Genomic DNA, 24,611 nt, shown 5'->3' with positions numbered 1-24,611 from the left:
TCATTCTTTTGTAATCGCCTAAACGGTAATGTAATTTATTCTTTTGGAGTATGCAATTATTAATCCCAAATGTTATTTTGAAATATTACTCATGGATGAATGCTTGTAAAAGGTGGGCTAGTTAAGGGGCTTTTACATCATTTCTCATCACGAATGGTTATGTATGATGTATTCTATCTTCGTTCTTTGTTCATGTATGTTTTCGGGGTAGGTTTACATCACAAGAATGTCCACAAATGAACCAAAGAAATTGTCAATGGCCTGGACATTCAAAATGCCTTAGAACCAACCCCAACAGAGACTCGGTCAACCGGTATCTCATTAATAGGAACCATCACTGTGCAGCAACCGGTTAACGTGTGGCCTGCAGACGTCGACCAAAACATGTAGTTTCATTGCTTCTTCTTCTGCCTTGTGTTGTCCTGTCCCGACCCATCCAATGGTATTAGGGTGTATTATATTGACTTGTGAGGTGCATGAATCACATTCTAACTATGGAAATGACCATGCTGCCTTAGATGACCTCGGGTTCGGTTAGGAACCCGGATAATGATTCGAACCCCCGGATTCGGGTCGTTACAAGTTTCATCCCTAGCAGAGCAGGTAAAGAGATTGCAAAAACAAGATGCTTACAAGTGTGATGTAGAACTGTAGAAGTTATATTCTTACATGCTTTTCAAAGAAGTAATCATATTCAATGTGCACCAAGGGCATTGTGGTCCAGTGATATCTCCTTTACCTCCCAAAGTGAATGGTGAGGGTTCGAGTTTCCAAATAAGTAAAGTGTGGATGTGAGTGGTGTGAGTGAGTTTGTTGACAATGACAAAAAAATAATAATAATAAATAATAAAAAATAAATATATTCGACATGCCAATCACTTATGAAACCTTGATTTCTAGCACTAGTGTACCATTATTAATTATAATATAGTCAGGGATGGATCTGTGAAGGGCACAATGGGGGCATCTGGCCCCACTGAAAATTTTTATTATTGCATTTTACACCCATAAATTTTATATGTTTTTGCATTTATACCTATAAAATTTTAAAATAGCCCCCGTCGAAATGATGAAAAAATCCCTCTATATAAATTTGACCTCCGCATATGAATTTCTAGATCCGTCCCTGAATATAGTAGACATGATTTAGTAAATTACTTCGTTTATATTTACAAATGTACTATGATCATAAATTCATAATTGATTAACTAAATTAATTCAATTTTGCTTTTATTTCTTTAAAATCAAACAAGATTTAGGAAATAATTTGAATTTCAAATTTCTTATTAAGTTAATCTTTAAGAGGATACAAGAATTCTTCTTTTTCTTTAAAGCCCTATATATGTTTTCAAGATTTGAGAAAAATAATATCTAAGTATTTTTACAAGTTTGTGCATTAATTTTTAATTGTGATTTTTGGTCATGTGCATTTCATCTGAACTTTTTACTCGTTTTTTAATTTTTATTTTTTTTAACTGGTGTGAATTTTTTACTAGGGTTATTAAAAGTACAACAATATTCTAGTTAACTAAAACTACAAAAGAATGATGAGTTTAAGATATTAGGGAATTTTTGTTAATAACTTTAAATTGGGAAAAAAAATACTTTTGAATAAATACAATTGTTGCTTTACTAACATCCTTAATATTAGGATTGTTGCTAACAGCTTACTACAATAAATGAAAATGAAGAATAAAAAATTTACAAGAAATGATTGTAATAGTAGCAATTAAAATTTACAAGTAAACAAAGGAAGAAATGATTGTAATAGGGTTATTAAATATAGTTCTAGTTAAGTAAAACTACAAAAGAATGATGAGTTTAAAATATTGGCGAATTTTTGTTAATAACCTTAAAATGAAAAAAAAAAAAAAAACAAAAATCATTTTGAATAAATACAATTGTTGCTTTACTAAGTTCCTTAATAATAAGATTGTTGCTAACAACTTTCTATAATAAATGAAAATGAAGAATTACAAGTAAACAATGGAAGAAATGATTGTCATTGCCTTATTAGTGCGTCACGTGATCAGTATATTAGTGTCTTCTGTAAATTTTGAAGTTATTGATTTTGACTCCAAACATCTATACTAATCTAACAACTAAACACTTCTTGTCTCGGAAAAAAAAAAAAGAAAAAGAAAGAATTAATTTCGGAGTACCATGTTTAGACTATTAGCATCTCTACAAATCTAACAACTAACAATTCTTCTCTTGAAAAAAAAAATAAAAAGGGAAGACACGATTGTAATAGTAACAATTAAAATACGCATCAATGATTATTCTTTTTGTAATTTTCCTGGCAATAAATTATTATTTATTTATTTTAACAACTTGACAATAAATTTATAAGTTTGTTTGTGACATTTGAACTCACTCACCTTTTATTTTTTAAAAAAATAGATGAAATACAAATCTCTTTTTAATTTTAATTAAAAATGTGTAATCGTAATTAATGATTACTTATCATTAGTCGATATTATACTTCCTAATTTCTTTCCTAAAATTACATAAATGTATAGTAGAGTATTAACTTATTCCCAACGGTGATGTAATGACCTCTTACAACACCACCAACCACGTCCCCCACTAACATAACATAACGTACATACAAACATCTGTATATACATATCTCTCCCCCTCACTCTACTAGAAAAGTAGAAAAGCCACAATATCTCCGTCAATCTCTCTCATCACACTCCGAAAATCACAAACATTGCGATCCAATGTCACACTCTATATACAAAGATCTAGGCCCTGAGAATTTCTAGTATTCTCTCTCCTCATTAATTTTCTCTCCGGTTTACGCACGCCAATGGAGCAGCGAATCGAGCGTTACCGCCGGCTCTTCTTCTCCGGCAATGTAGCCAGTGCGTCGCCACCACTCGCGGTCGTCGTCCACCACCAGCATTTCCAACATCGAGCGGAATCAGAACTTCGCCGCCAAGGCCGCCGCTCAGCGGCTCGCTCAGGTCATGGCTACTCAGGCGGCCGACAATGATGACGACGAGGACGAGGACGATGAAGATTTAGGGTTTCGATTCACTGCTCCTCTGCCGCCGTCTCTTCCCCGAACAGTCAACGGCAACAACAACAGGCCGGCGATTCCGTCTTCAAAGATCAATAGATCTTCACCAGCAGTAATTTCGATTCTCTTTAGTTTTGCCTCTCACTTCATTTTTAATTATTTGGTTTATTGCAATGAAGTCGAGTTTGAATTCAATTTTCAACAATGATAGTAACAGATTCAAAATTTGGTGCTGCATTCGGTTCTTGACTCTGTTCTTGCGCATTAAGCGGTTTGATGTTGATTGTTTACTGAACTCAAGTTTCAACTATTTTTTCAGTATAATGTAATGATTCTAATGAACGATTCATGTCATAGGTCTTAGTGAATTGTAATCAGGTGTAGGATCATCATAATGTGGATTGTATCTGTGGATGTTGCTTTAACTGCATTAATAATTGTCAAAAGAAAAATAAAAAAATAGAAGAAAAGTTTGATGACAATCATCTATCTGGAATTTATTCTGGTTTGGGAAAGATTTTGAGTTTTTTGACATGCAATATAATTGATGCAGCTATATATATGTGTGTGTGGTGTTTAAATGGGTTTGAGTAGATGGTTTAAACTAGAATGCTAATTGTTTTATCTGTTATTTTAATCAGTTAGCCCGGAACTTTGTAGAAGAAACTCCATCAGTTCGCTCAACATCAGCTGGAAGGCCATCAATGTCTATTCGTACAACTCCATCATTACCACCAGCCAGAACATCTCTAAGGACTCAAATTTCTATGCCACCAATTGATCCTCCTAGGCAACGAGAGAAATGGTAAAGAAAATTCTCTGTTATTACTTTCTCAAGTACCATTAGTCTCACAAGTCAACATTAAAAAGGAAAAAAGAATTTGGGAAAAATTTGGTTACATGCAATTGGCACATTGGATATGTCTTAAGGTGTAACACCTCTAAAATTATATCATGCTGAAAAGGGAAAGGAGAAAAATATTTCACAAAAAGTTGAATGGACTTGAAGAATTACTCCTCTCTTTCGTTTTTGCTTATTTGTTATTTAGGCTCAGTTATTCAGAATGAAGAAAAAAAAAAAATGGAGATAATGTTAAACATACCTTTTAGGAAGGATGGGTTAAATGGAGGGGTGCACGTAATATGTTGTGTGATTGGCATGTTCCGTTAAGATTGAAAAGCTAGTTATATGAATAGTTATTTGAACAACCGTTCCTTATTGGACAAAATGTTGGATAGAAAAGCTAAGAATAACATATGCATAAAGTGAGTATGGAGGGAGTGCGAATGTTGAGATGGATTTGCAGCAAGATAAGAAATGAGGCCTAGTTTGGTGCGGTGGAATGGAATGCAAAGAAAGTGGAATGGAATGGTTTTTATTCCATTCTTGTGTTTGGTGTCCAATTTTAAACTTGGAATCGTCATTCTCCACCATTCTTGGAGAATGGTCATTCCATCAAAATCATTCCACCTTTTCACAAAAGGAATGACCATTCCATTCCAACTTTAGAAAAATACAAACTAAAAAAATATTAAAGAATAAAACCTAACAAATTACAAACCCACGCATCACCATCTCCTCCATCAAACAAACCGTCGGCATCATCACATCCTCTGTCAAACCCACCGCCGGCATCATCACCTCTATCAAACCCACAGCCGGCATCATCACATCCTCTGTCAAACCCACCGCCGGCATTATCACCTCTATCAAACCCATCGCCGGCATCATCATCTCCCCTATCAAACCCACCGCCGGCATCATCACCTCCTCCATCAAACCGCCGGCGTCATCATCTCCTCCATCAAACCCACCACCGGCATCATCATCTCCTCCATCAAACCCACTGCCTGATCTTGAACTTCAAAGTGATGGACCAAGACACAATAAAAAATCAAAAGTAGATCTGAAGCTTTTTTGTTTTTTTGTAAGTTAAAAAAAATAAATAAAAAAAATAAAAAAAGAAGATCTGAAGCTTTTTCGTGATATTTTCCAAATCTGTTTACATAAGCTTTTTCATTGATTTTGTGAAAGAATTGCTGAAACCATTCTTTCCAAATCAGATCCGTCCTCACCCGATCGAAGTTTGTAAATCGGATCACCATTCTTTCCAAATCGGATCACCATTCTTTCCATCGCCTTTTCTCGCCCCAATCTCCAACGCCTCACTTGCCCAGTTTCTACTTTCTCTCTCTATCTATTGCCCCAATTTCATTCTTACATACCTATTTCTATCCACTGTTTCTACTTTCTCTCTCTATCTATTGCCCCAATTTCATTCTTACATACCTATTTCTATCCACTGGATTGGAAAAAAATTTGATATTAATTTTTTAGTTAATTTTTTTTTTTATTAATGATAAAGATAATTTGGAGAAAACAATATAAATGATGAATAAGGTAAAACATTATAAATTTAATCCATTTTTATTTTTAGTCCAACCAAACAAATAAATGGAAATTATTATTTTACTTTTATACATTCCATTCTATGTTTGCAATCAAACAAGAGAATGGGAATCATAAATCCCACTCTATTCCATTTCCATTCCATTCCTACCTCTATTTCCATTCCATTCCAATTCATTCCACCACACCAAACTATCCTTGATAGAATTAGAAACGAACACATTCTTGAGATGTTTGAAGTAACACCAATTAGAGATAAAATAAGTGAAAATTGATTATGATGGTTTGGACATGTGCAAAGAAGACCATCTAGTGTGCTAATTAGGAAAAATGACACTGTCCATAGCTGTGTTATGTGGATTCTTCAAAAGTATGTGAAATACTCGTATCGGATGCATGACACTCGGAAAAGGGAATGAAATATGGTTTGGTTGGACATGTGCCTAAAATGTATTACTCAGTATAATATACCTTCAAAATGATTTAAATGCCTATTTTGAACATTATGTTATTGTATATATATATATATATTTTACTCTATAAGATAAAAGAATAATATAAATAGTATGAATATTTACTAGTATACCTATTTCCTTCTATTTGGGGATTTGATACACCCGACACTTGCACACATACCTGCACCTGACACATTTATCCGAGTCGAGGTAACATAGGTCCACATTGAGGGCAATGCAGGGAAGGGGAAGATCAAATTTAACTTTGGTAGAGCTAGTAAGCAAGGAAATGGAAACATGTGGTTTGACTAAGGTTAGGGCCCTATATAGAGTAAAATAGGAAAATAGGATTCATGTAGTTGACTCCAAGTAGTTAGGAAAAAAGGCTTTGCTGAGTTTAGTTAAATTGGAGAGAAATATATACAAGCTGGCTGTAGGCGCTGGAAATCAAATCTCTCATTACAGTTACACCTGACTGTAACAAACCAAACAAAAACAAAAAATCTAAGCTGAATTGGTGATGAAGAAAATGTTCAAAATTGTTGAAAAGACAAGGAGACTATGACCATTACTCCCAGTCTTTGATTTCCGAAGATTTGGAGCTTCTTTGTTTGTTTAAAACATGGCTTCTTAGGCCTACAAAATAAGTTAGCAACCTAAGAAGCACGGAAACGGATACGACACGGACACGGACACGGACACGGCGACACGGTAAATCCTAAAAAATTAGGACACGGATACGGCGGGGACATAAATCCTATGGACCTCCACAAATTCTTAGAAAATTGAAGCCCAACTTTAGCCCTCTTTGAGCATCTGTTCTTGTTTCTGTTGTTGAAGTATACGCTTCCCCTTTGAACTATTCACAGGATGAGCATTAGTTCGATTGAAGCAGTATTAACCAAGGTTGTTAAAATCAGGATTCTATGTAGGATCGTTGGGGGTTCCGTAGAATCGGAATCGTAGAATTGGGTTGAGAATCGTAAGATTCTACCAAACTAGTAGAAAAACGTTTCAAACTAATATCTCTAAGATATAGCAAAGATAAGTCCAAAACACAAAACTTGTATAGAAGTACCACTCCAAATATAATGTATAAGAGAATGTAGTGCTACTAATATATCCAAATAATTCAACTAATCAAGTTTCAAACTTTCAACATCAATTCAATTAGATGTGAATTATATATATATATGTATATATATAAAGAATTATTACCAACTTAGATGCTAGTGCCACTAACTATATGAATTACTGAATTATGAACACAAAGTTATAAACATTATACACTGACCAAAATTATCAAATTTATATCCAAAAAAATAAATAGAACAGAAACATAACAGATTAACAAAGGTGCAATTGAACAAGAAATACCCATGCTTATCAATTAGGAACATCCGAACAAGAAAAAGGCCTGATGTCGAAGACCAACTGAATTTGGAGTCTTCAATGTTCACCAAATTCAGAATTTCTCTTTATCTTTACTGTTTTGGGCCCAAGATCGTTGGGATTTCTTATTAAAAGAGCCCAACCCATCAAGACAGTGTGTCAGTGCAAAAATACAGGGCCAAACAAGGCACAAAATAAAATCTTATAGAATCAGTAGAATCTTTCGAATCTTACGATTCTACGGTGAGATTCTACCCCGATTCTACCCAAAGGAGCAATTTTCATGCGATTTAACTCGTTTTGGGGGTCTAGGATCGTAGAATCGCGATCTTAACAACTTTGGTAACAGGAACTTCACAGTGGAAAGAAAAGCAGGAACGCCTTGAGTCTTCCTCTTTGGCTTTGAAGCTGTTTTTGATGGTAACGAGTTACCTTACCATCTTTCCTTTTACAGAGGCTTTGCTAAAGGAATTGCATTGTTCTTGCATTTCTTGACTGGTGGCTTCTTTTTCTTTCTTTTTGAGAGCTTTCCAAGCTTGAAACGTAAACTTGAACTCAGGCTAGGCTCTCCTCTTGAAACAAATAAGGATGAAGTTTTAATTTTACTTATCAAAAAAAAAAAATAAAGATGAAGTTTAAGGGGAGACGAACAATGATGAATCCATAAGAAGAGAAGAAATTCATGGAAACAACTGAAAATATTGTTGTGAAAGGAAAAAAAGAAGTATCAAGGGTTTATGAAGAAAGAAAATAAGAAGAAGAGGAGAGAGAGGACCATCCCCAATTAAAAGGCCAATGGCCTAGCAGTACCAGGCCCTTACTTCCCAAAGGGAGGTCAAGGGTTTAAGCCTCCATGGAGGCATGTGTGTGTGAGTATCAACTATGAAAAAAAAAAAAAAAAAAAAAAAACAGAGAGGACCATCCATTGGCAATAAAGCTTGGTCGGTGGGAGAACAAGAGAGAGCCAAAGTTGATTGTGCAAGAGTTTGAATCTTTGAACTAAAATATAAGCCTAAATATATGATTATTTTAATATAAAATGGTTTCATAAATATTAACTTTTAAGTAATTATGTAATGACTACCGTATTATGGGAATTTATTAAACAATTCCTCATACTTACACTTCAACACAACTTTCTTAAAAGTCACCAAGAATGCACTTATCAAAAAAAAAAAAAAAAAAACCCTAAGAATGTGACATGCATGTTGGAGGCGTGTCCGAATATTCAAAAAAAATATATATATATCAGACACGTATTTTGGAGTGCCCGACACTTGTCGGGACATGTTTGGCGCGTTTCGGTGTCCGACACGGATTCTTTGCCCTTTTAGGTGTGTTAGTGCTTCCTAGTTAGCAACTAATCTTTTTGTATCTTCTTAGGCCTTTTTACCCAATGGATCTCTCCACTCTAGAACTCTCCAATTCCCTTAAACTTCTTTTGGTTCCTATATTTCTTTGGAATGAATATGTTAGTATTGCTCTGAGTCTCCTTGAGGTTTCCTTCCTCTTTTTGAGGAGTTACCAAGCAATCGTAGTCAAAGAGAGGAGTTCCCAAGCAAGCATTATTATGAGTCTCCTTAATTGGAGCACAAGAATCAAGGACATCAAATATGTTAGAGCAACTAACAGTTCCCTTCCTCTTTACCTTTTGAAAATGAAGAGTGAACTATCTTTTTACCTTCTTTTAAGGAACCTAAATCTGCTCATTGGGTTGATTTTTTTCTCACAATCCATTGTTATTTAGGGGGAGGTTTTGCTTTGTTTGGAACCAAATTCCTTTGGGATTTGAAATTGGAAATGGAAAAGGAATTGGACTGTAATTAAATAAAATTCTATTTTAATGTTTGGAAGAAACTGGAATTTGTAAAAAGGAATTTAGTGCCGATGAGGCTGGTGTGGGATTAGATAAGAAGGTCTTTCGTCATCTACAGTGTTGCGCTCATGGTTCAAACAAATCCCTACCAGCTATTACTCGGTTAATGGGAAGCACCTCTAGACTTTCATCTCGGGATTCTCATAGAAACATCCATGTTTATAGATGGTCGAGAAAAATAAACAGAAATGGACCTCCACTGACCCAGCTATGTCCTCTGTTATTCATCCCCAGAGCTCCCTTACAGCACCTTCTTCTTCTTCCTCTCTTTCTTATGGGGTGGTGAGGGACGATGTTGAGATGTCAATGGAGAAGAGCAGTGTTTTGTCTGTTGTGCCTTCGGCACCTGCAGACGAGTATGGGCTGGTTACAGACAGAATGATTGCCAGCGGATTTGTCAATTCAGAGCAATCTGATCCACTTAATTGTGCAGTTCAGGACTTATCGGATGGGGTTTCGGTCCGTTTAGGGAGAGACCTTCACTTTCAGCTGTCTAATGAGTCAGCGATGGCTCTGCTCAAAGAACTCCGCCTTTATGTAGCCTTGAAAGGCCTTAATTGCATGCCGTCTGGAGGGGTTGAGGAGAATAAATTGGTTAGTATCCTGAGTAGTGGAATAGGAGACTACAATACAGATTCTGACTCGTTTACAGAGTCTTTTGATTTTGGAAGGGATTGTGATGAGGAGGTGGCTACTGATCTGGTTTCCATCCAACTAGTCTGTTCCAACGAGTTTGTTCCTTGGTTGGAGAATGATTTTTCTGAAGTGATAGAGAGGAACCTTTGGCAATTGAGAGACCTGGTTGTTCAGAAACAAATGTTGACTTGGGTAAGGACTGGATGATTGAAAACATAGGAGCTGCTAGTGAGTTGTTGGGTGTTTCTTCAGAGGGGAACAATGACCATACACTATCCATTCTTCAAGCAATAGTGGAAGGAAGAGAGGTCGTTGTGACTGAAGAGGTTGTGAACCCGAGGCCTATATCATCCTGGAAAGGGGCACAGGAGATCAAGAATCTTATCTCTGCAGTCAATTATGAAGGAAAGAAAGGGGTGGTGAGGGAGTGGGGAAGGACTAGGAGTCGGAGTTCGACGAAAGGAGGAGGGGAGATCATTTTATCTGGTTTTTAATGAAGCTACGAATTATTTCTTAGAATGTTCGTGGTCTCAACGACCCAAAGTTGGCATCCATTTCTGATGCGGTGGTTAGGAGTTTGTGGGGAGGAAGGTTTGTGGAATGGGAGGCCTTGAATGCTACAAGTACTTTGGGCGGTATCTTAGTTAGGTGGGATTGTAGATGATTGTCTCGGTTGGATGTGTGGGTAGGGAGATTTTTAGTGTCTTGCAAGTTCAAATTGGAAGAGGATAATTTCAAATGGGTTTTCACTGGGTTCTATGGACCAGTTGTTGATATGGATAGGCTTTTTTTCTGGGAGGAGCTAAACTATGTTCAAGAAATGTGGTCTCTTCCTTGGTGTTTGGGTGGGGATTTCAATTCTATTAGATTCCCATTAGAGAGGTCCACAGGAGGGAGGAGGTCTTCTGAAATGGATCAGTTTTCTGATTTCATTGACGAGCATCTTCTCATTGATTTACCAATGGAAGGCGCAGCCTATACATGGTTGAATGGCGGGGACCCAGTCACTTTTTCAAGGCTGGATCATTTCTTGATTCCTGGCGAGTGGGAAGAGAAATTTCCGGATGTCGTTCAAGCAGTTTTAGCACGGGTCATATCTGATCATGTTCCTTTGGTTTAAGATTGTGGAGGTTTGTGTTCTCAAAGGTCTTCGTTTCGATTTGAGAATATGCGGCTAAGAGCGGAGGATTTCCAAGGGAAAGTTTAGTCTTGGTGGGGAGGGTGTTGTTGTCACAGGCTCATCTAGCTTCATTTTAACTACAAAGTTGAAGGCTCTCAAATTCGATCTTAAGAAGTGGAATAAAGACCTTTTTGGGAATCTTGAATGGAGGAAGCATAGAATCCTTGCTGATTTTTATGAGATTGATCGCCTAGAAGAGGCGGGTGGGGATGTGGAGTTTTTGCGTTCTAGAAGAGCCTCTTGTCAGGCAGCTCTTGCTGAGATTGCTAGTATGGAGGAGATATCATGGTGACAAAAATCTCGGGTTCTTTGCTAAAAGAGGGAGATCGTAATACAAATTTTTTTCACAGACTCGCTAACGCTCATAGAAGAAGTAATCATATAGGACGTATTCGGGTGGAAGGTGTAGAGATGTGGAGGGAAGAAGATGTGCGAGATGGGATTGCTTCTAAGCTTTATACCGAACCGCTTGCTTGGACACCTAAACTTGATGGTCTTCATTTTGAGGCTATTTCTGAGATTGATAGGGAGCGGCTTGAGATTCCCTTTACTGAAGAAGAAGTTCTAAAGGCTTTATCAAGTTGTAGCGGGGACAAAGCTCCTAGGCCAGGGTTCACTATGCGGTTTCTTATGGAAAGTTGGGCAGTTGTGAAAAACGATGTGATGGGCACTTTTCAGGAGTTTTATTCTACTGGTGCCTTTGAGAAGTTGCTAAATGCAACCTTCATTGCCCTTATCCCTAAGAAGGGAGGTGCTTCTGACATTAAAGACTTCCGTCCTATCAGCTTAGTGGGTTGTATCTACAAGCTTATGGCTAAGGTCTTTGCTCTTAGGATGAGGGGAGTGATGGATGGGATTATATCGGACTCGTAGAATGCTTTTGTTGGAGGAAGGCAAATTCTTGACTCAGTTCTTATTGCAGGCGAATGTGTGGACTCTGGATTGAGAAGTGGTGTTCCCGGAGTCTTGTGCAAACTTGACATTGAGAAAGCGTATGATCATGTGAATTGGAATTTCCTGCTTTATTTGCTTCAGAGAATGGGGTTTGGAAGTAAATGGAGGAAATGGATAGAGACATGCCTTTCGTTTGTCAAATTCTCTGTTCTTGTGAACGGGTCTCCTGCTGGTTTCTTTGGGTGTTCTCGGGGTTTAAATTAGGAGATCCCCTGTCATCTTTCCTCTTTCTTATTGTTATGGAGGGATTAAGCAGACTTATGCAAAGGGCAGAGGATCTTGATCTTATTTAGGGCTTTATGGTGGGAAGAGATCCTGTCCGTCAGATAGAAGTCTCTCATTTACTTTTTGCGGATGACACCCTGATGCTGATGTGCCTTAGCTTAGATACTTGAGGCGCATCTTGGCCTGTTTTCAGGCTGTCTCTGGTCTGAAGGTTAATGTGGCTAAAAGTGTGCTAGTTCCGATTGGAGATGTTCAGGATATCTTGTCTTTAGCGGCAGTCCTTGGGTGTAGGGTGAGTTCTTTTCCAATTCTGTATTTGGGTTTGCCTTTAGGGGTTTCCTCTAGAACGGTGGGGAGTTGGGACCCTGTGATTGATAAGTATGCGAAGAGATTAGCAGGATGGAAAAAGCAAAGGGGGGGAAAGTTACGCTTATAAAGAGCACTTTATCGAGCCTTCCCACATATTTTTTTATCTATGTTCCAAATTCCATGCTCTGTTGCTGCTAGGACTGGAAAATTCAAAGGGATTTCCTTTGGGGTGGAAGAGGAGAGGAATTTAAGTATCACCTAGTCAATTGGGAACAAGTTTGCAAGCCAATGAAGTTTGGTGGTCTTGGTATCAGAAGACTAGTCCCCTTTAACCAAGCTCTTCTGGGAAAATGGCTGTGGAGGTACGGGAGGGAAAGACATCGCCCTTGGCGAAGGCTTGTTTCATGCCAATATGGGGAAGAGAGTGGTGGTTGGTCTACTCGTCTTGTTTCTCTCGTGGGAGGAGTTGGGGTGTGGAAATTCATTAGGAAGGGATGGGACGCTTTTTCTACTCATATCAGATTCCAAGTTTGTGATGGCAAATGTGTACGCTTTTGGGAGGATCTTTGGTGTGGAGACCGGGCTTTATCTTGTTTATTTCTAAGTTATACATTATTGTAGTTGATAGACATGCCTACGTAGCCAACTGTTATTGGCTTGATAGCAGTGGGATTACTTGGGACGTGCACTTTCGACGCTCTTTTCAGGATTGGGAGGTGGACAAAGTATGTGTTTTTTTGAATTTGCTGTATCGATAGGAGGCAGTTGGTAGAGGTAGTGATGACATGACATGGATTCCCTCTTCCTATAGTCGCTTCGAAGTTCGATCCTTATTCTTATGTCTTTCTGATTTTGATATCATTGATATTCTGTGGAAGACTATCTGGCGTTCTATGGCTCCAACTAGGGTGGCATTCTTTGTTTGGACCGCTGTATGGGGTAAGATCCTAACGATTGATAATCTAAGGAAAAGGGGCAATTGTCTTGTTAACTGGTGTTGCCTTTGCAAACAAGATGGTGAGTCAGTTGCTCACACTCTCATGCATTGTCCTATGGCGAGGGATTGTTGGGATCTTATCTTTTGTCTGTTTGGTATGCGTTGGGTTATGCCTCGTTATCCTAAGGATTTGATTCGTATTTAGAGAGGATGCCGTGTGAGAAGCGCTATTCACAATTATTGGAGAGTTGTACCACATTGTGTCTAGTGGTGTATCTAGAAGGAGAGGAATAGTAGAATGTTCGAAGGGAAAGAATCGTCCACGACGATTCTGAAATTTCACATCATACGCTCTATTTTCAGTTATGTGAAGAGGAAGTCCTGTTCTTCTCCCGAAGATTTAATTATTTTTTTGGCTTCTTTGGGGCCTTAAACCCTTATTCCACTTTTGTATAAGGGATGCGTTCCCCTCTTGAACGCCTTTTTATTTCAATTATTACTTATCAAAAAAATAATAATAATAAAATAAAATAAAATTTGTATCAGTTTGGGATAAAGAGACGTGAAAGTTATGAAGGAGGTTTGTAGAATTAGAGACCAGAAAACAGTTAATAAAAGGATAATTTTGTAATTACATTTCAAATCCCATCAAATCCTATAATTTTTCCTCCGATTTCTCCACCTTCCCAATTTTCCTTTAGAATCCCATCAAATCCCTTTCCCTTATAAAATCCCATCATTTCAAACAAGTGATTATATATTTTTTTAATTCCAATTCCTATGAAATCCCAAGGTTCCAAACACAATGTTAGGAGTGCCCAAAGGTCTCAAATATTCTATAATTTTTGAGATCTTCAAGAGAACTCCACTGTAATTTCAAGAGGTTCACCATAGTGGCATAGCCAAGATTTAAGTTAAAACCTGTTGTGATTTTTTGATTGGCTAGTATCCCCACACAAATTAGGGCAAAATTAAGTCTAGCTTTTTTGTCGAGTTTGGTCATTCACGTATAAAGTTATATTTTTTTAAACTAAAACAATCTTCAGTCAATGATTTAGAGTAGCGTTGTAAAATTTGACCAAACAGAAATGCAACAGAAATAACTGCATTGGGTTACCGTATCTTAGGTACAATAAGATTGCCACCAAAATAATAGGGGCCACCATCAATGATTCTCTGAAGGGCAATTGCACCCTTGCACTTGAACAAGGGGTCAATGACCCATTATCAGTGCTACACACGAAGTGGAAAGGAACATTTTGTCTAAAAGTACCCGGCTAATTTGATAATTTGGGAGATCTTGGAGGGACATGAACAGTTGGTTCTTGTACCCAAGGTCAGTTTTATGGCCTTTGCTTAGGCTTGAGGGAAGAATCCTTTTCTGAATGCTACACTAAGCTGTTGCATGTAATTGGGGAATTCTAGGCTTACCCAGCATTTTTGGATTGTATCCATCTTAGCTAGACTGGTGGATGGTCCAGACGGTTACTGGTCATGTTGGCTGGATCAGCTAGTTGGATGCTTTGGTCATGTCGGCCAATTCATTTAAGTAACTGAACCCACCAGGTTGGGAGCCAAGCCAGTAGGGCGAGCAGCATAGTGGTGAATGTGCATCCATTGTACTAAAGCAGTTGGAACCAGTTTCAAATTTGAATCCAAATCCAAATCCAAATCCAAATATTGCTTTTGATACCAAGAGTTAGTGCCACTTGTCATTGTGGTTGCACGTGCCCAGATTAGCTGGAGTTCTACTCGGTAAGCAAACTAACAGCCTCCAGGATCAGGAGAGGAACACACCTCTAGAGAAGCATTATCTGTTACCATATGGAAAAGATGACTATGTACATATATATATATGTGCTTACTCATATGCTCTTGTGAATTCATTATCCTGTGTGTTTGTTTGTGTATGTGTATGATGTGCATGTACATGTATCAACTGCCTAGCTTGTCCTGCATCAAATGGACGGCAGTTCTTGAGCAATATTTTCTACTCTGTTCATTTGATATGTAACCACACGGAGAAGTTCATATAGTTCACTTTTTGCAATAAGATGAGAACAATTACTAACATGCATTGCAGATTCTCATCAGATATGGGGCAAATAAACTCGAAAGAGACGGGAGATCAACGCGAGGCTTCTGCTCTTTGTGACGAAGTATGTTGATTACATACATTGAGTTTTCGTCTTTGTGTCTGTGTATTTTATGGTCAACATCTGAATATGCATCTGGAGTTTTTAATCTAGAGATGTAAGACGAGGGTGTTATATTGTTATGTTTTCATATGCTTGAAGATTCACTTTTAGGCTAATGTCTAATTGTTGTGCAGCTTGATATGCTACAAGAAGAGAATGAGAATATTGTTGAGAAGGTGCATCTCCCTCTCTCTCTCCACACACACACACACACACACACACACACACAAACACAATCCTCAACCCGGAAGGTGGGGTAGGGGGCCAAAATTTTCTGGCTTAATGTGATATTTATAGTTTGTGATCTGTTGTATGGCTCAGAGCTGTGGAAGAAGGTTGTGAAGAAGCACAAGCTAGAGTTTGTTGAGAAACAGGTCATATCTTTATTATTGTTTGTTGTACAGTAGAATGTAAAAGGATGTGCTTGGCTTCTAATTAGAATCTCTTGTTTAGGTCTTTTTACATGGATGAGGCCTCCATATCTTGTCTGGCTTGCTTGTAATTTTTCCTGATTGATTCCAAAGGGGATACTATAACTATAAACTGACATTTCGGGTTATGTAATGCTAGGCTTCTTGTGGTGATAAATTATACCCAACACTGGCATGTGTGAAAGATTATGTAAAACTCATTGATGTGGTTTTCCTACTTTTTCCCCAGGGAAATTAAGATTTCATAACATTGCCTAGGAGTAGGTGCATTACCAGCCTACCCCTCCCAACACCCTGCATTGGTGGATGAACAGTGGGTGAAGTTAAGCCACAAATATACTTCTGTCAATTACTTAGGGCTTTGTTTGGAAATATTTTGCATGAATAAAATTTTTGTTTGCATGTTGTATATGCCCGACAACAATGTGCTTCCAACCTATCTTAATACTTTTTTTTTTGATAAGTAACTTATCTTAATACTAAAACAACAACAACATACAAAGACCTTTTCTAACTATTTGGAGTCGGTTACACGAACCCCTATCTAAGGTCAAGAACTCAGTCAAACCACATGTTATTACATCTTCTCTTACTAACTCTACCCAAGTTAATTTTGTCTATCCCTCCTCTAGCATTATCATCAATGTGAACTATGTCATTGTTTTTAACCGGTGCACTTAATGGTCTTCTTTGTACATTCCAAGCCATCTTGATCAATTTCTTTCACTTTATCTACAATGAGTTTTACTTTAACCATCTCACGAACTGGTTCATTTCATTGTATCCTTTCTTGTCTTGACGCACATCCATCTCAACATTCGCATTTCCTGCACTCTCACTTTGTGCATATGTTAATTCTTAGTTGCCCATCATTCCGTCCCATAAATAATGGCTAGTCTAGTAGCTGTTTTATAGTCGATCACACTATTCCTGACACACTACTCCATTTAACCTACCCTGCCTTGATTCTACAATTAAAATCGTATACAATTTCTCTCCTTCATTGTGAAAAATTGAGCGTAATTGTGGAAATGTTCACTTTTTGGTATCTTTTGAATCTTCACTGCATCCCTCTTTGTATTTCTAGATTTACTAAAGTTTGCTAAACTTCTGTTATTGTGATAATGAAATCTTGCTGCTTGCTTTTGTTTTCTCAGGTAGCTGCTCTTGGAGAAGGGATATATTTGGAAGCTAAATTATTGAGCAGGTATGTTGTTAGAAAATGCCTCCAAGTCCACCATTTTTCATAGATTGTTCTGTTTATGGTAGTTTTTATGTCATGTTCTGATCATGATGTCTCCTGTCATTCATTTGCAGAAAGGAAGCCGCATTGCGACAAAGAGAGGTAATTTGGGAAATTTGAGTTATTCGTTGAGTTAATAAATGACTCATATAATAGTTAACTAGTGGTCTGTACATCCCTTTGCTTGAGTTTGACTTGGATGAGTGACGTCTTGGACTTAGGCCATGGAATGGCCTAAGTGAAACAATTCCTTGTGTTCGTTACAGAAATAAAGTTTTGGAATACATGAACAGATTGGAGTATGCCATTTTTATACATGGCATGGTATTTGAATTTTTTCCTATCTGCCATTCAAGTATGTTGAAATAATATTTATTATCACAGGTTGCACTTAGAGATGCAAAACAAACGAAAGATGGGGCGGATGAGGAAATTGCATCCCTTCGATCTGAAGTTAAGGTAAAGTATGATACTAACTGGACATTAATGTGTCTCTATTTTTTAGTTTTATATTACTGCTTAACTTAATGTTTATCGTTCTGCTGTTGGTGCTGCTGTTGCGTTATTATGGTTTGATATTTTTGCTTGATTCAGAATGCAAAAAGTGAGGCTGCAGTTGCTGTGGATCAGCTGCAGGGAACTGAATCTGAAGTTAAAGCTCTTCGTTCAATGACACAAAGAATGGTTTTGACTCAGAGTGAAATGTTATGTATTTATATAGTTGCACAGAGCTTAGAAATTTCATATGTGGATTAATTGTATTCACCTATCTGCATTGCAGGAGGAAGTTGTGCTTAAGAGGTGGTGGCTTGCGCGCTATTGGGGCTTAGCTGCCCGGCATGGTAATCTACATGTTACAACTATGATGTGCTTAAGAAGGTCTTTTTTATTTTTATGATTTTTTATTTGATTAAATTACACTTGCACCCCCTGAGTCTTGCCCTAATTACACACGGTGGTTGAAAATGGCCTTCATTACACTTGCCTCCCTTACTGCCATCAAGCAGCTAATGGGCATCTAAAATGATATGGAAATGTCATTACCTCTCGTATATATTATGAACTTTTCTTTTCTTTTCTTCTTTCTCGTTTCTTTTTCTTATCTCTGTCTCTCTTTTTTCTCTCTCATCAATCATTATCCTCATAGTTTTTCCCTGATAAAGATTGAACCATACGAACCACAGTGAGGACACAACCTGCTTGACTCCATCCGATAGTTACTCGTTTATGTGATTGGACACAACGAGGTTCACACTGATGGCACTGTGCGCTATCCCTTACCGAGTACCCTGGCAGCTCAGTGAGGAGCCTATTTGTTTTTCTCGGGCTGTTCGGTTTCCCGAATGGCGCGCTGCTATGACTGATGAGTTTAATGCTCTCCTTAAATATCATACTTGGGCCTTGGTTCCTCCTTTGCCGCATCACAACACAGTGGTTTTCAAGTGGGTTTTTAAGGTTGAGCACCTAGCGGATGGCATGGTTGAACGTCACAAAGCCCGCCTTGTGGCTGAGGGCTTCTATCAACAACATGGTCTGGATTATGATGGGACTTTCAGCCCCGTGGTTAAGCCTACCACTATTCGTACTATTCTCAACATGGCAGTGTCTTCTGGATGGGATGACAGTTAGATGCCAAGAATGCCTTCTTGCATGGTTTTCTCCATGAGATAGTTTTTATGACTCCGCTCACAAGGTTTGTTGGTCCCCAGTGCCCTCTCCATGTTTATCAGCTTCAGAAGGCCACCTACGGGCTCAAACAGGCATCTCGTGCATGGTTCCAACGATTTAGTTCCTTCCTCGTCCGGTTTGGATTTACACAGTTGCGTCGACTACTCTATGTTTGTATTTCAACGCTCTTCTTAGATGATGATACTATTGGTGTATGTGGACAACATTGTGCACATTAGGAACACACCTTCATTGATCTCATCCTTTATCTCCACTCTTGGTATAGAGTTTGAGATAAAGAAGGATCTCTGTCCTCTTCATTACTTTCTTAGCTTTGAGGTGTCCCCCTTTGCGCTCTGGTCTGCATCTTTTCAGACTCGATACGCTGTTGATCTCTTACGCCGCAATTCTATGGTCGAGCGCAAACCATATAGAACCCTTATGAATGCCGCGACATAGCTCTCAGCCCTAGAGGGTGATCCACTTTTGGAATCTATTGAGTATCGCCGCTTGGTTAGATCTCTTCTCTAACCTGTCCAGACATTGCCTTTGTGGTTCATCACGTTGCTCAGTTCATGAGTGCCCATTGGACCACTCATCCTCCTATTGTTAAGTGCATTATGCGCTATCTCAATGGCACTTTGGATTTTGGATTGGTCTTTCACCCTTCCTTTTTCACCCTTCCTCTGGTGCTTTAGTCCTTCATGTCTTCTCTGATATTGATTGTGCCGGTTTTTCCTTATAGTCGGCGTTCCACTTCTGGGTACTATGTTTTCTTGGGTCCGAATCTCATTTCTTGGAGTGCTAAGAAACAACCTACTGTTTCTCATTCGAGTTTTGAGTCCAGTACTGCACACTCACTCATGTCGACACCTTTAACGTGAGCTTCATGTGCCCTTGTCCACACCTATCATTCTCTACTATGACAACCTCAGCACTACACACATGGCATCCATTCTTGACTTTCGTGCTCGTACCAGGCATATTGAGCTTGATTACTACTTCATTCGGGAACTAGTTCTCTCTGATAGCCATCGTGTTCAATTTGTTCCTTCTGCCAACCTATGTTACCTGGACTCGGGTACGGGTGTTGGACACGGGTGCGTGTCTAGAAGTCGGATCCTTTCATCTTTGAAATTATTGGATACGGAGACTTTGCTAAAAAGGGTCCAAAAGTTGGACACGGACACTTGGACATGGTTATAATTATTATATAGGGTTACAAAGTATAGGCCATTTGTGTATTATTTGAGGGTAGGATGGTATTTTGAAATAAAAACAAGACAATCTTGTAACATTTATTATTTATTTGAAAAGCAAGTAGTTGGAGTAAAAAGTAAATGTAAAAGTTAAAAAGTTAAGTAAAGGTAAAAGTTAAAAAAGTTAGGAGTCAAATGTAGATGTACAAGTTGCTAAGTAAAACAATCACAATGTGATAAGATTTATATTTTATAAGAAGACAACTGTCAGCCACAAATAAAAAGTGAAGACAGCTGGCAGCAGCAATCTATTAAATACTCTTTTAGATCTGAAAGGTTGCGTAAAAAACCATACCTCGGTCAGAAGAACAAGACTTGTGCATGAAGAACCCATCATCTTCAACCTTAAAAAACCCTAATGTCGAACCGGCAACCTCTATCAGTATAAACATACCAGAAGGCATTCGATTTAATAAAGAGACACGAAAAAAAAGTTCAGATCTTTGCCAGCCGTGTCCGATGGTGTGAAAGGTATGTCGGTGTCCGTGTCGTGTTGTGTCGACACGGACACCCTGGCCTGGTTAGGCGAGTCCAGGTAACATAGCCGCCAACCAAACTACAGATATCTTCACTAAGCTTCACAAACATTGCTTTGAGCTTCAGCGTTCCAAACTCCGCCTCCCTAGACCGTTGAGTTTGTGGGGGAGTATTAGACAACCCCCTTAGATTTAGGCTTAATATTAGCTTTTATAGTTGCATATATTCTATTACATATGTCTTAGGTTAACATTCATTTAGCATTAGATTTGGACTTACCTTTTATGTAAAACATATAAATACCAATATTAGGATGAATACAATGGTGTTAATTTTCCAGTTATTTAACTCTCACAGAAAAAGAAAGGGATGACTGAAAATCGCAGGTTTTGCCAGACTTATGTTAATAGGAATGTGGAGACTTACCTGATCGGGAATTCACTAGACAGTCATCGGGTCAGTGATCGGAGATGTTACTACAAATTTTGCGAACCAAAAACAAATCAATAAACACAATAGAAAAGGAAACACACCACACAAAGAATACAAATATTTCCGTGGTTTGCCAAAGCCTACGGGCCACAGTGTCAATTCGGTGAATGATCTCAATAGAAATATAAAAAGAAGAAAAATGAGAGAATTGTGTAAAGGCTTGAATGAGATAAATCACTCATTCACAGCTCTAGTATTTATAGATAAAAAGAGCCCATGCTCATATTATAAGAAAGGAAACTAAATCAAATTGAAATCAAATCACAACATATTCTATAGCATAATCTCTGCTAATATGGTAAGTCATTTCATAAATCGTGGCTATCATATATGCTAACACTCCTCCTTAAGTTGGTGGGTGGATATCTGAAACACCCAACTTGAACAATGCATTCTCAAACACAATCTTGCTGATACCCTCTGTAAGAATGTCTACAAGTTGTTGAGAGCTTATGACAAATGGAGTGCAAATATGACCAAAGTGACGGTCCACCTCTATATGCTTAGTCCTGTCATGCTGAACGAGATTTGCTGCTATGCTAATGGCAGACTTGTTGTCGCAGTAGAGTGAGAATGGAAGCGACACTGGAAGGCACAAGTCTGTTTTTAAGGTTTTCAGTCATAGCAACTCACATACCCCAAGAGCCATAGCCCTATACTCTTACCTCTGCACTAGATCGAGAGACAACATCCTGCTTCTTACTGCGCCAAGTAACCAAGTTACCACCAGTAGTAGTACAATAACCCGAAGTTGACCTCCTATCTGAAACTGGTCCCGCATAATCAACATTTGTCCAAGCCTCAACATGTAACTGACCATGATTGGCAAACAAAATACCACGACCCAGACACCCTTTTAAGTAGCGAAGGATCCGAATAGCTGCATCAAGGTGAGAGGTACGAAAAGAGTTCATGAATTGACTCACGACCCTAACGACATAAGCAATGTCAGGTCGAGTCAAGGATAAATAGATGAACTTCACCACAAGTTGTTGATACTGACCAACATTTGACAACAAATCCCCCTCATAATCAGCCAACCGATGATTTTGCTCAATCGGAGTATCAGCAGGACGAGCGCTAAGCTGACCAGAAGTAGAAATCAAGTCAAGAACACACTTGCGTTGAGAGATGCTAATTCTAGCCTTGGAGCGAGCCACCTCAATGCCCAAGAAGTATTGTAGGGGACTAAGATCCTTAATCTCAAACCGACGGCCAAGATAGCTCTTAATCTCAGTAATTCCGGTTGTATCATTTCCGGTAAGAACAATATCATCGACATACACAATGAGAGCAACTGTCTTATCGCCTGAATAACGTAAAAACAAGGTATGATCAGCTGCACTTTGATGGAAACCAAACTTGAGCATGGCAGTGCCAAAGCGATCAGACCAAGCTTGAGGAGACTACTTGCGGCTATACAAAGAACGACGAAGACGACATACCATACCAGAATGAGCAGGAGAACGAAAGCTCGGAGGAGGAACCATGTACACTTCCTCCTACAAACACCATTGAGAAAGGTATTTTTGACATCTATCTAAAATAGAGGCCAAGATCGAATCGCAGCAACAGAAAATGATACACGGATGGTATTCATCTTGGTAGTAGGGGCAAAAGTCTCTTGATAATCTATGCCATAAGTCTGAGCATAACCCTTGGCAACCAACTGGGCCTTGTAACGAGCAACTAACCCATCTGGATTATGCTTAACTGTAAACACTCAATGACAACCCACAACCTTTCGTCCAGTAGGAAGCGGAACCATGTCCCAAGTTTGATTTTTCTCAAGTGCTTGTAGTTCTTTGGCCGTAGCATCACGCCATTGAGGTTGTGCTAGTGCATCTGCAACAGTAGAAGGAAGAGGAACCGAGGCAACAAAAACAAGAAAACTCCGATAGGAGGGTGAGAGAGCACAATCAGAAACAAAATTAGAAATAGGGTATATACAAGAACGTTTACCCTTTCGAAGAGCAATGGAGCGATCATCAAGCGAAACAATAGCTTGAGAAGGCGGAGCTGGTGCCGAAAGAATAGGGCAGTCGATCATGGGAATAGAAGCTTGTACCTATTGTCTCCGACTATAAATCTGTGGAAAAGGAACAATTCCCTCTGCTAGAGGGGTATCACGTGGAGGAATCATAGAAGACGAAACAGGTAACGAAAGAGGAGTTGAAGACGGAAGAAGGTGATCATCCATTATATTCAACGGAAACCATTCACTTTGAGAACCAACTGAACCACTATAGTATAGTGTATGCTTAAAGAAAGAAACATCCATGGATATAAACTGCTGACGACTGGGAGGATGGTAATACCTATAACCTTTTTGAGAGTGAGAATAGCCCAAAAACACACACTTCAAAGACTTGGGGTCAAGCTTTGTACGAGTCTACCCCAATTGCTGAGCAAAGCACTCACACCCGAAGACTCTCGAAGGAATAAAAAAAAGAGATGAATTGGGATGTAAGATTGAGAGTGGGGCTGCAAAGTTAAGAACTCTAGAAGGAGTCCTATTAATGATGTAAACAGATGTAAGAACTGCATCTCCCCAAAATGACTGGGGAACATTTATGCCAATGCAGATTGCTTTGGCTAAGTCAAGGATGTGACGATTCTTTCTCTCAGAACGACCATTCTGTTGAGGAGTTTTAACATTAGCCATTTGATACTCAATTCCAAATTTTATACATAACCGTTGAGTGTACTCCGTACCATGGTCAGATCTGAATTTTTTAATGGTACAACCATATTGAGTCTGAACTATTGTCATAAAATTTTTAAAAATGGTGTACACCTCATTTTTGGTTTTCATAAGATAAACCCATGTAACATGACTATGATCATCAATGAACAACACAAAATATCGAAATCCAAGACTAGAAGTAACTGGGCAAGGACGCCACACATCTGAATGAACAAGATCAAAAGGTGTTAAAGCAAATTTATTACTACTAGCAGGATAATTGGAACGAACATGTTTAGCCATATAACATGTCTCACAGGATAAATATGTCACTGCCATGTTACAAAATAAGGAAGGAAATAAATGTTTTAAATAACCGAAAGAAATATGTCCTAAATGCATGTGCCAACGCATAAGTTGGGCTTTATTAGATGAAATAAAATTAGAAAATGAAGCTGAATTTGCTTGAGGTGACAAAGGAGCATCCAACATGTATAGACTGTCCACTTTATGCCCACTGCCAATTGTCCGTTTCGACACCAGATCCTGAAAAATACAATGAGAGGGAAAGAATGTTACACTATAATTTAATTGTTTGGTAACGCTACTAACAAAAATAAGATTTGTAGTCAACTGTGGAATAGGAATTGTATCTGACAAAGTAAATGAAGGAGTAACTGATATGTGACCTTCCCCAGCAATGGAAGATGGAGAGCTATCCATAAGGCGTATCTTGTGATGGCCAGAGCAGATAC

General features: G+C 38.5%; 1 pseudogene; it reads left to right on the top strand.

Moving 5' to 3' along the window:
• Positions 1–549: 549 nt before the first annotated feature.
• LOC132305022 (coiled-coil domain-containing protein SCD2-like) overlaps positions 550–24,611 on the top strand; it is a 39,543-nt pseudogene continuing 15,481 nt past the window's right edge.

Source organism: Cornus florida, unplaced genomic scaffold, assembly GCF_030987335.1.
Source record: "Cornus florida cultivar Cherokee Brave unplaced genomic scaffold, ASM3098733v1 CherokeeBrave_3.0.0_Hap2_Chr04, whole genome shotgun sequence".
NCBI classification, from domain to species: domain Eukaryota; kingdom Viridiplantae; phylum Streptophyta; class Magnoliopsida; order Cornales; family Cornaceae; genus Cornus; species Cornus florida.
This window is presented reverse-complemented; position numbering and strand designations above follow the sequence as displayed.